Source organism: Botryllus schlosseri, chromosome 1, assembly GCF_051294905.1.
Source record: "Botryllus schlosseri isolate E-star chromosome 1, Bs_hap1, whole genome shotgun sequence".
In the NCBI taxonomy this organism is placed as follows: Eukaryota; Metazoa; Chordata; class Ascidiacea; order Stolidobranchia; family Styelidae; genus Botryllus; species Botryllus schlosseri.
In genome coordinates this window covers 17,040,429-17,053,699 of record NC_137236.1, presented here as the reverse complement: position 1 = coordinate 17,053,699, position 13,271 = coordinate 17,040,429, and the positions used below count along the sequence as shown (strand labels likewise).

The 13,271-nt window shown below is 38.7% G+C and overlaps 1 long non-coding RNA gene across 1 annotated transcript; it reads right to left on the bottom strand.

Annotated features, from left to right (window-relative positions):
• Positions 1–9,078: 9,078 nt before the first annotated feature.
• On the bottom strand, positions 9,079–12,298 carry LOC145437883 (uncharacterized). Its single transcript, XR_013914767.1, has 3 exons — positions 11,965–12,298; positions 11,160–11,391; positions 9,079–10,128 (listed from the first exon to the last, which is right to left on the bottom strand). It is a non-coding gene; the product is annotated as an uncharacterized LOC145437883 (long non-coding RNA).
• Positions 12,299–13,271: the final 973 nt, after the last annotated feature.

Below are 13,271 nucleotides of genomic sequence, written 5' to 3'. Positions count from 1 at the left end.
TTGTCCATTTTTTTCATGCAACTTTTTGCAACATTTTGCAAATTTCTCGATTTTTCATGAAAGTATTTTCGATTTTGGTGAAATACACGGCCAAATTCGACTGAAATACCGCAAATCAGCACCGAAGTAACGCCTTAACGGGCATTTCGGGAGCTGAGCCGGAAAATTGACCTTTTTTTTAGTCAACCGAGCAAAATGTGGTCAAAATGCAACTTTCCACGGATTTAACTGCAACAAAAACTTGCCCTAATTAGTAACGACATTGATAAAATTGTACATTTATTGCAATTTGCAATTTAATGGCATAGCCATAGACCTTAGAGCAGTGGTTCCCAACCGGTGAGGAATTCCGTGAACATTAAATACAGGATAGTCTACATATTTACGGAGACACATGCGCGACTACCGTTACCAGTTGTTAACTGTTCTGGAATGTACGTATCGAAAATTATAAATTGAGAGTGTCCTCAGAGGACGGCTAAATGTCCTCATTTGTGGGAATTTGTCCTCTTTTTCTCCGAAAAGGATTTTGATGTCATGAAAAAGGCGAGCTTGACGCGGCGCGATATTTATCCCAACTTGTCTAACGATGCAAAAGACATTGCATCGATTTTTGGTAGCACGTATGCATGTGAGCATTAGTTTTGCGCAATGAAATTCACGAAGTGCAAGCCAAGATCACGTATTTCGGACGCCCACTTAGAATATGGTCTGATTCTTGCTTCATCTGACTTGTTACCAGAAGTCGAAAAATTGTCAAAAAGCAAGCTGCGTCAATTGTCACATTTATTCTGCGTTGTTGAAGTGTAAATACTTGTGTTTCATCATTGGTATAATTGAGATTGAAGCAATGTAGGATAATGTGCCGAAGTGAGCGTAAAATATAGTATTAAGAAAAATTCCGGCCCGCCAAAAGTTGTACACTCGAAATTTGGCCCGTGACTAGCAAAAGGTTGCCGACCCCGAAAATAGAGGGGTGGGATGGAGTCTGACATTTGAAGAAGATATGTAGCACTAAAAGAATGTTAACTTGAGTCAGAAGAAAACCCGTCATCTTTCTTTCTGGCGAGGCGATTGCCGTGTTAAGAGATAGACTTTGAATGGGCATTATTAGAGAAACGCTGTGAAATACGAACACTCGTCGGCTGGGTGAGATCGAGAGAGCGTGAATTTCTTGCTTTACATTTGGCCCGCCTGGAAAATTGCCCATTTCTCAGCTAGGCTATGGTTTGCGTGTTTAATTGCATGTTTTCCGGGCGCAAATTGAGAAATATTTTATTTGATTAACAATAATTCAGTGTATTCATCTTGATAGCTATACTCATTCAAATCATGGCGTATATAGTCGACAATACAAGGTGTGTGACTGACTATTTTGTTATAACTAGAATTGAGGGAACGCATATTCCAGACCAGAATGAATAAGACGCCACCGATTCTCAGGTGAACAGCGAGTCTGTCTGGGATATTAGAAAAATACTGTATGATATTGTAGATAAGGCATGCAGACAAGCAGATTCGACTTAATAGCGGTCAAACTTCTTCAGCATGCTGATAAATAGGCAAATGTGACCATGTCCATGAAACCAGAGATGGCATTGCCGATCAGAAAGGGAATGTCCACATCATAACTGGGATGCTATGTCTCGACAAAATTCCTTGCTTCGTTTGAAATCGACTCAAACTAGAAATCGTACCGTAAATAACGAGAACATTGTCTGAACTTCAACTTGCACTTCAGCAATACTTCTTAGGATTTGCTGTAATTAAATATAGCTGGGTAGTACATTCGGAAGCCATTAATCAAGCAACGGTTTACGCAAAGTGTTTAAAATACTGTTTTCTCAAACAAATGATCAGCTTCCGATGTAACTTACAAATCCGTAAGTACAATCGAAATCGTATTGTCATTTTCACCTAAATAGGTATTCGTATGAGCATTTTTTCGTATGACTGACATCTAAAGCTGTAACCAGGGCTGTGGAGTCCGAGTCGGAGTTTGGCTAATTTGAGCTTAATGGAGTCGGAGTCGGAGTCGTGAAAACAATAGCGGCTGGAGTCGGAGTTGTGGAAAAAAATCTGACTGGAGTCGGAAACGGAGTTTTGGGAAATGGCCCTGACACCGACTTCCACTCCTACTTCTTTATTATGAAAACAATTGCTTTCAAAAGTATTTTTTAAATACTAATATTGACTAAAAAGAATTTTTATGTACCATCAATCACTATTATTAGTAACGATATAGATTGGGGGCGGCCAACCCGTGGCCCGCGAGAGGTTTTGTGTGGCCCGCGAGGCAAATCTCAAAATTAGTTATAACATCAGGTAAATTGCAATGCTAACCAAAATTTGATTAGCCTGACCGCGAAATATGATGATGGCGAAAACATCATTTCCGACGCATTGGCGTAATCAGGGTCCAGCCACATTTATCGCAGATCTTCGTATATGACCAAAACGTCCAATATGTCGTAGCAGATTTATTTGACTTGGAATTTTTTTTAGCATTTCGCATGACATATTGTCACTCGGTTTCTTGCATTTAGTATTGGAGCCCCTCCAGAAAATTAATAATACGCGTAATTTACAGAATTTAGTCTAACTATATTCGCAATTAGGAGATAACGTGTCGTCCAACATGCGAATTCGCTTGTGCGCTCGCAGTGAGATACTTCGGTTTATTAGCAATTTTCATCAGTTTATCAAATCGTTGGCGATGAAACATTTGCACAAAATAATATAGGCACGTTCACTGAAACCTTCGATATTGCTATGTCTAAATGCCGAATAATCCTGTCCTTGCCAAATGAGCTCGGTCGTATATAGAGGCGATCCCAATATATGAAAGTAACATATTTATTGATCGAATTCATTCACTGCCTTTAAAAAAATTTCGCGCCTGGCGCGACCAGGACGAGTTTTCATAACATAATTGTTATTAATTATGAAGCGTAGTCATATAAGTATTGTTTTCAACGTTACCTAATTCGGTTCGCTCCTATCGGATGACTAAAAATGGTCATCAAAATTCAAGTGGCCAGCGCAAGGGTTCGTAAATTTCATGTGGCCCTTTGGTTGACAAGGTTGGCCACCCCTGATATAGATAAAATTGGACATCATTTGCAAATCACCATTCAGTTGCATAAAGGAAGAAAATCGCAATATGCATCTTCGCGAAGCAGTCACAAATTGATGCAATTTTTGGAATTTTTGCCATTATGCCATGGTACTGTGACAGAGTAAATACATCGTTTGGCTTTTTCAAAATTGTAAAACTGATGTAAATAAAACCAAACGATGCTTCCCACACAACAAAATTTAAAATATTTGTAGTGTAGCTTAGCTATGCTTGGGTCGAGCAAATGATTAAGAAAACCTGCATGTCCTAGTCCATGAATACTTGAGTAAGTGCATGTTGACTAAATATATGGTATTTCCCTACTTCCTAAATCTCGTTTCTGATCAATGTTTATTAGTGGTGAGAGTTTGTGTTCTTGTAATCAGTAGGCCTACGTTTCAACATTTAGTTCAGTGAGTTATCTCCATCACGTTATCATCATAATGACATATTTCTTTTAAACTTTTCGGAAAAAATCATAGAAACTTAACCAACTATTTATTACAAGTTTCTCAACATAGAAATAACCGTAAACTTCCCTGATAATCCATGTCTGTTTTTCAATTAGCGCCGTAGACTGTGGTAGAGATTACATTGGGTCATGAACTTACTTACAGCTTCATCCTTCGAACCTCGTTTGATCGCGGTGTATGACTCATCGCGAACAATCAGTAAATATTTGTCGAGCTATGTCAATACTGCTATAACTGCACGGCGCAAACGCGTATCAAACGCCACGACTTCAACAAGCATTTGCTCAAATTTTACTGTCGACCGCCGTGAATAAATTGTCTATTGTAATAGGCTTGGGCATAATTTATACAGGAGCCATAGTACCTGTTGCCAACTCATAATTGTAACTCATATCATACAGTTTATTTGCACCAGTAGTTTCCAAAGTGGGCACCAGCACCCCCTGGCGGCGTTTCTGACCTCGAAGGGGGCGCTAGTTACAAATTGGCGAAATGGGCTGTGGAGTCGGAGTCGAAGCGTCAAAGTCACGGTCATAGTTCGCTTAGTGGAGTCGAGACCAAGTCTCGAACAGTGTTAGCACGCCTTGGAGTCGGAATCGAGAAAAAAATACCGGCTTCAGTTGGGGTCGTGGTTTGTAAAAATGCTTCTGATCTGACTCCGACTCCAACTTCTTTAATATCAAAGCAATTGCTTCCAATATTCTCTTAAAATTAATTACTAATAATAAATTACGTAGGATTGGTAAGTTCCTTCAATTATTGGCATTAGTGACGACATTGATAAAATTGGACATTTATTGCAAATTGTAATTCAATGGCATAGTCATAGACTACAGAGAAAAAGAATTTCAACCGAATAGCGGCCAACACAAACTTATTGATGCAGTCACAAATTGGTGCAAATTTTTTGAATTATACCATGATATTATGAAAAAGTAAATACATCGCATGGTTTTATTTGTGACAGCATCATTTGTAAAATTATTGCAAATGAAATAAAACGCTGCTTCCCACTCAACAAAATTTAAAAGATTTCTAGTAAGTGGCTCAGCCACTTGGGTCGAACAAATGTTTTAGAAGGAGTGGAAATATAGTCCTAGTCCATCAATTCTTGAATAAGTTCATGTACAGATATGCTATTTGAATACTCCTTAAATTGCATTTCTGATTTGAAAAGTTATAATTCACTGTAAATTTGCTTAAAAAAAAACCGAATGACCACTCATTAGAATTCCCCAACACCTCGAAAGCAACCAGGTGTTGCAAGATCATATTCGTCATGTTGCCTATTTACGATGATGAATCATGACCAGCAGATGATTCGCTGTGACTTGGACTTTGACTCGACCTGTCGTAGTATCTATCGAACTCGAACTGACTTGGTGACAAACTGAAGACGATTCGACTTATAACAGAGGTCTCAAACTCAAATGTACTCGCGGGCCAATTTCCTAGTTTTTGATGACACCGCGGGCCGCAGCATCATTAATAGGGATTTCCGATGCATAATTTCCAAGTAGACCTTATTTGACGGACCTTGTATACAGGCATTCCACAAACATCGTGGAAATGTAATTTACTATTGTATTATTCACTCTTGACACGGAAAAAAATCACGTTTTAAAATATTTGAATAAAATTGATTTTGTGCCGGACCTAATTTCTTTATTTAATGAGTTAAAGACATCATACGAGAGGATGCATCATGACATCGTCAAACTGTCGGGTTATTATATTGCAGCTAGTAGGGAACTTTGACGTGCCACAATTTTATGTAGAATATTTTAAAATGTACTGATGATTGATCTGATATTAAAGCATTTGAGTGGTGTGGCCTAATCTCGGTTTTGATATAGTCGTGATAAGTATAAGTTATTTTTATTGCCAAAGTCAAATTAAATCAGCGTTAGATTTTGTCTTCGATTATTATTGGAACATATCAATAACAACTTAAATATAATCATTATTGAGCAATTGTAATAGTACTGTTTCCTAAACTTTTTAACGATCGTACCCCTTGTGCTTCCAATGAGATTTCCTGTAGCTCCTGTCTATTTTAAACAAAATTGTTGTGATTTCAGTGAGTTTTATAGTAGTTTTAGGATGAACTTTAAGTTCTTACATCCAAAAAGGATACGTCACTTGAATATATGTTGATCACTTGAAATTCCGAAATGCCGTCGCGGGCGGCACAAAATGCTCTCCGCCGCTGGCCGCGTGTTTGAGACCTCTGACTTATTACTTCAAGTGACCCTACAAACAATGGACGCAACAAACTATTCGCGTGTCATGGGGAATACAGCTTGATTATTATTATTTATAAAAACATCCAGTGGTTCTTCTTGCACAACGGCGATTGATACATTTTGACCAATACGATTCCAGGAAATTTCATGAAAACAATTCCAATTCCAATTCCAATTCGTCGCAATGCTCGCACATTGGTGATTCCGAGCAGCCAGCGTGGTAGAGATGTGCATTGAATCCGCAGTGACAAGTGCGTATAGTCGAAACAACGTATAGCTTCGTTGCATCGTGGTGGGACTGATCGTAGTATCACCTCCAGATTTGGTCGAAAGATTTTGTAATGGCTTCCAGTTTCTGAATCGAGATATTCCATGGTCCATATAGCTTTGCATTTCTGTAAAGCGATTTTATTTGCATCGTCTATTGCAGGGGCGCGGAGCTTCTCCAGTCGGCGGAGAAGCGATACATTAAACACGTATTAATCTACCTATACGAGAATTGATGGTATTTAATGTAAACTCAAGGTTCTAGCATAGAGACCCAAGTAGTTATTATGAAATCTGGCGAGATGCATGGGACTCTTGTGGGTGCAGCGACGACCTGCCTCGAAACTCGTGTTGGTGACCCCACCCTTTTACACCCCCTGGTGACCTGCCATTCTTGTGGGATCTCTGGGCATTCTTTTGTGGTAGTGAAGTAACGTAGTAGGTATAGGGATCTTCGATGGAGTGGTGTTGCAAAATGATCAAGTATAGATACAATGACGCCACCGATTCGAGTTAATCCTAACGTTTACGGTGAGTGCGATACCAATATGCCTATTCTTATGGGCGCGGTCGCATGCTAACGATTTCGGTTATAGGTGCGTTTGCGAACTAATGTTTATTCAAACAGGTGTGACATAGTTTGCTAAATATCTCGTAGTTGGTTTAACAGAGGCAGGAATCACTCGCAAGGTAATATTTTGGTAATTAGTTTGCCACAGAGACGTCGTAGACTGTGATTCGTAAACCAACAATGGCCGCGCTCGCAAACTAACACCTGAAATAGGTGTGAAATTAGTTGCAAACCCGCGATCGCTGAGAAGATAGCACCTCAGAGATATCGATCTCTTGTGACTTGCTGTTACAGACAATCGCTCTCAAAGTAATATTTTGGTAATTAGTTGCCACCAGGGCTTTGGAGCCGAAGCCGGAGCCCGGAGCCCGGAGCCGTGCATTTTTATCGGAGATGGAGCCGGAGCTCTATATAAACTTCAGCTGGAGCCGGAGCTGGAGCTAGTTATTTGAGGGCTTGCTGCGGCTCCGACGTATTTCACATGATGCTATTATATATCCAACAACCATATCTGCTGAGTTCACCTAATTCAACAGCAGGCCTTCGCGAAATTAAGAATCTTTTCGTCTTTGGCGCTACCTTATCCGACTAACCATGTTCCTGGGGATTTAACAGCGGAGAAGTCATATGTTCAATGTTCAATTTTCATACATGAATGCCGAAACTCGGTATGCTAGATATGCCTGTGAATCAGCGACGTGCGATGAGGCTCATGGCTGGTGAGGCAATGACGCCCCCCTGACACACGCATACAAACACACACGCACGTAAAGTAGCCTACCTGATAAAGAGATCGAAAATGTTGATAACAACAGCAGCGGGTATAGAGAGCATTTTCTTTGCACATTGATAGCTGTTGCAATTACACATTATACGATACATGCAGGGCTGGTCGCTATTGTGCTAAAGGGGCTAGTTTAGACGGAAAATAATTACTATCTCTTCAAGTATCGGTATAAATTATTCGAAGCATAAAGCAACGACAATGCTGTTTATGCAAGTAGCTATCACATACAACAATTTAACGGAAAATAAATAACAGCTACATAAGTAAGGGAATGTATTTGCTCTACAGGACCCTACAGGACAGTCAACTCAAGACTGTTGTAATTGTATTCCAAAATCAATAGCGCGTTTCACAGTGTTGCGATTGCCCAATTGTTAACGAATAGTGCACGAGGCAAATTCGTTTGTGCCTTACCCGGCTATTGTTTCTCTGCGATGGCATTGTTTGTAATAAAGCCGAATGTCACCTTGACTGCCGATTTTGAGGGGGTTCTGGTGGTCTGACACTGCTAATATTTGGGTTTTCGGAATCAGTGTGACGATAGCATTTGATTGATACCAGTTATTATGAATTTCGAGCTATTTATGATGAATTGAATCGTCGCAGGTGAGACACGACCCGCCCGTGCCTCACATGTGCCGCAACTCTCCTTTCGCGCTGTATTTTTGAATAATAATTATGCAAATTGATGATGTTGTGTGAAAAAATGTTCAAATTTAGTTATTTATGAACATCGATGTAAAATATCAATAATCGTCGACTCATGGAGGGTTTACACAATTTTCACTTATTCGCCCTGACGACAGGTGAGGCACTGCCTCACCTGCCTCATTGGACCGCACGTCACTGCTGTGAACATTTTGGGTATTCGGCATACCCTAAATTTCAGCATCAGCACAACCTTGTTGGCCAATTGTACGGTTTAAATATAATAGTTATTTTCGAAATCAAACTAGGTGCCATGCCCAGTGTACATACAAGACAACGAATATACTTATAGTGAAGGCCGTAAATGAAAACATACACGATTCGATAGACCAATTTGAGTTTTCTCTGTTTACAGCCGTATGCAGTGAAACCAAACAATAGTAACGATATCTAATGGATCCAACGAACTTATTAAATGTGAACGAATATCAGCGCAACGAAATTATTCTTGTTTAAATGTCACCCAAGATTATCCTTTTTACATATTTTAGACATATCCTTGCAACAATAAAATGGAGCCTGATCGGTACCATCCCGCAGGGTTCTTTAATGGTTGGTTGTTTACTGGAAGCACAGTTCAAGCAACTGCACCATTCAGGTGTCCGAAGTTGACGATTCCTTTGACCAATACAATATGATTAATAAATTGCATTCAAGAAGCACAGGTGCAATACTTACAGAGACATGAGTTTTTGCTTCTAGAGTTGCAACAAGACGGGCGAATTCCTCCTCTGTATATTGGGGCTTGAATTGATACGCCAGTCTCTCACCAAATATCGTGATATCATCGAAATCTTCTACATCTGTATCTTCATCAGAACTTAATTCATCGACAAGATCTTCTTCCATACCGTTATTAATTTCAACAAATTTTACGTTATCTACGTGTCAAAGGAGTTGCATGATTGCACTGATGGAGACAAAAGATTCGTTTGTGAAACTGATAACAACAATGATACGATAAAAATTTCCACAACAATACTGAAACTTTGATGGGAATGAAATAATGATGTTTTCGTGTTGACTATCTATATATCTGTGTCTTGAACAAGTAAACTGGAACGTATCAAGATAGTTGCTATGTCATGGGTAAGTGATGCAAAATATCCTGTGTCTGTCTCCTCCGCAAGACTACTACTCCGAAGTTTGTGCACTGTGCAGTTATCAATGCATCTTGAAAATTACAGCCTTATCAATATAGCTTTGCATCAATATACAACTGTAATGGCATCTCAATATCAGTCAACTGGCTAATATTATAGAGTCATGACAAGCTGCAGACACAAATCCTCCTGACTTAACACCGTACGTTGAGCGCCGACTTGGTGTGTAAGAAATGATTCCTTCATACCATCGGCTGACAACTAACTAAAGTTCGTTCTCTAAGTGATTGCCTAATCGCGTCGAGCAAGTGCGACGGTGAAGATATCGTGTCATAGATTTTGTCAACGGGTTAAGAAACGATGACGCGCAGTCGCGACAGCTGCAGCGTGTTGTGTTTGTGGAAATTTCAATAAATTGCAGCTCCATTACTGTGGCATTCTGAAGAAAATGGCTGCGGCCAAATTTTTTTTCTTCGTCTTGCCCTTCAATTTGTGATCACATCATTTTTTGAGTGCAGTGTCCCTTCAAATGCTACCCTGATCATGACCCGAGCCGATAAGCCAAGCTAGCAAATAACGTTGCATCGGTATCATTCCATTATGAGTAACGTAGCGGCCAATGTATTTTATATATATTCATTGATTTGTAATGTTCGTTTCATTCTAAATATTTATTTCACACAGAGTCCCGAAAATTACGGACGAAGATTCCATGTTGCTCATCCCATTATACACCGATCCTTGTGGTTGCACGGAGAGCGGTACATTCGTATGGTCAGATTCTGTTCGAGGATATCCCGATCTCCAATGTACAAATGGCGCCTTGGTTCCATCGGCCAGGTAAACGATTTGAGACTGAAAAGTAACATTGACGGCACTTAATGCATTTGCATGTCACGTTGTAAAAGAGATCGCTACAGTCGCTATACATAAATTCCCTATTGTGTCCGTAAAATACATGATCGGATTTAGGCAAATTGCTCAATTTTAAGCATCATTGGATTTTCTTCTTGTAATCACTTGACAATATTATATAAATTCAATAATGCCGTGAAAGAGTAGAATAATTTTATTGAATTGTAGCAGTAAATTTGATAGGATATTCCAGATCCCGATCTGGATGAGACTTTCTACGAGGAAACAATAGTACGAATGTAATCGCATCTCCGCAAAACTTGCCGGATTCTAGTTCAGTCAAAATTCAAAACTCTGATCGTGTTTATGTGTTATGAACCTTTAGCATTCAACATTGAATCTATGCCTCATTTCAGCGATTGGTTGCTCTCAGTTAGGGTTGCATTTAAAACAAATATCAATTTAAAACAGCCATGTATAAAACAAGGCCATTGTTTAACATGTTTTGTGCTGTATTGTTTTTGTTTTTTCAAGCCATGGCGTCATGAATATTCAATTGTGACGCCATAGTGGATTGGCATTGACGATTGAAAATAATGGGTAAATAGAGCTTATTTTACGAAATATCTACGTACTATAGCTGTTAACCGACTATTTCGAGGGTTTCAACCATCCCATATCGTATACCTCGGCTATATCGGGTTGTAATTGTCCGTAGACTTACAAAACATGTTTCTTGGAAAGTATTTACACAATTAGGGCATGATTTTACAACTTAAAAAAAAACATTTTTTTAAAAGGCCTCCGTTTAAAACACCTTTTAAACATGTTTTAAACAAAGTGTTTTACACGATCATTTGTTTTAAATGCAACTCTACTCTCAGGAGTAGGTCAACTACCTGGTTTAATTTTTATGAGAACCGTATGGCTTGAAATATTTGACCTTGCCGGCTATTGTGAAGATCCTACCCCTATTCCATAAGAAATCATGGATGTATGGATATAAACGGGCAAAGGAGAATATTCAGTACCTTCGGCTCGTATCTCATTCCCGTCCAGATTGAAAATCCGCTTCCTTCATTTTTAGCAGCAATATATGGTCTAAGGTATTCCATAATATTGTAGTATTGATCTTCAGCATAAATGTTGCCAAGCTCGGCGCTTCGTTATTGCAGCCTAATCTTGCAGCCTATTTATTGACTTTGCCGGGATGATAGAATAAGGCAAAGAAGCAGATGCCATTCCATTCAACCGCACACTTATCTGAAAAAAAATGATCAATTAAATAAAAGTTATTTTTCTGGACGACAATATGTTAATCGATATATTTCTATTTATGTGCATGATATTAGATTATGGTATTAGATGATGGTATGATATTAGATATTCGATAATATGTGTGGGCTTCAAAAATATACATATTATGTTTTTCTTATCGCATAGAAATTAAATTTCACATAGACTGAATTTTGGTTTAGTTGCATAATGCATATCGAATATAATACCATCGTTAAACCATACCATACGTCAGAACCAGTCATTGTTCGTACTCATGAAGAAGTAAAATTACGTAATAAATTCCTATTCCAGTATACAAATAAAAGTAGTGATTTCCAAACATATAAGAATGTAAGTATTCTAAGTCTACTTATGCCTGAGAAATTTAAAATTGTGAACTAGAAGTAGACTAAAGTCATCGCCTTTTGGGTAAGTAGCGCAAATCGGCATAACATACTTGAGTACTTTGAAAAATTGAAATTACTTCGTTACTGACCATCTCTGGTTAAATCACATGAGTAGACCTAGATGCTAATGCTTATGCAGGCACTCACTCACCAGTATGTTGTAGTATTTTCAAACTGAGACCATATTTCCAGTCGAAAAGTCTCTGTTCCAAGTTCGAAAGTCTCTGTACGATTTCTTCGGTGGTCGGAAATTGATTACCATCATCATCATACGGAAACGCGTTGATCGTATTGACGAATAATAGAGCTCCAGTAACAAACCACATTAACAGATTCATAATAAACGCTGTATGTTAGGATCTTCATAATAATGACGTGCAGTTATGTTTCGTTTAGCAAGGTCGTGGCATGTGCCAGGAGCGAAGATAATAATTTTCTAGTTAAATATCGCAAATATGTGTATGAGATTTACCATGTCATCGTTGATCATACTCGCGAATGTAGTCACAAATTCATGATGAATTTATCGGTCTAAAGCTTTATATTTTAAACTATCTATTCTACTGTATTGGAAGTAATTTCCAGATTTTGATGTCATAGTGTATCTGAGCTAAATATTTAGGAAACCAAAATCCTCGTTACACTTCGAGTCATATTTGACACCACACAGGGAATCATCAGCAACTGCAGTTTCGGACGTACCCTGCCTCTTCTTGAATGTGGCAATAACGAAGTGACGGAATGTTAAATCATGATCCGACTTTGTCATGTATCTATGACCCGACAGTTTTCCAGCGAAGCAAACAATCTATAGACAATTGAGTTTGAAAGCGAGAAGCAATTAATTTTGGAGTGTAAATGTTTTGTTTTCATATATCAATTTCGCAATCAGCAACCTAGATATTGCAAACATTGTTTCTATGTATCAAGAGAAAGAAAATATGGTGATGGAAAGTCAACATTTCTAAACGAAAAATTACGTTTGATGATACCCCCTACATCGATGTAACGTAATCTACTGTTGGCGATACATCTGCAAATAATTGTTTTTATGATCTTTCTCTGGCGAAATTTGAAGTATATATCACGTTAAACAAGATGCCTATTTATTTCGCTCTTGAGGATGAGATAGACAAATCAGAATGAACCGCATGGCGGTTTGATGTCGGCATTTATGTTAATCGACGTCACCTTCTACAGCAGTATGTTACCGGAACGATTATTTAAAATCGCAGGACATAGGCTATATACTTCTGTGATTTGAATGGTGATTCATTAACGCACTGCTTTTCAACAGGTGTGTCGCGACACAGTATAGTGTGGCATTTTCGTCTCGCAAGGGTGACGCAAGAGATTTCTTCGAAATTTTGAATTATGCGCAAAATAATTCTAGTCTGTAGCAAACGATCAATAATTTTAATCGAGCTCGATATGACGCTTGTGCATTTAGGAAATCAA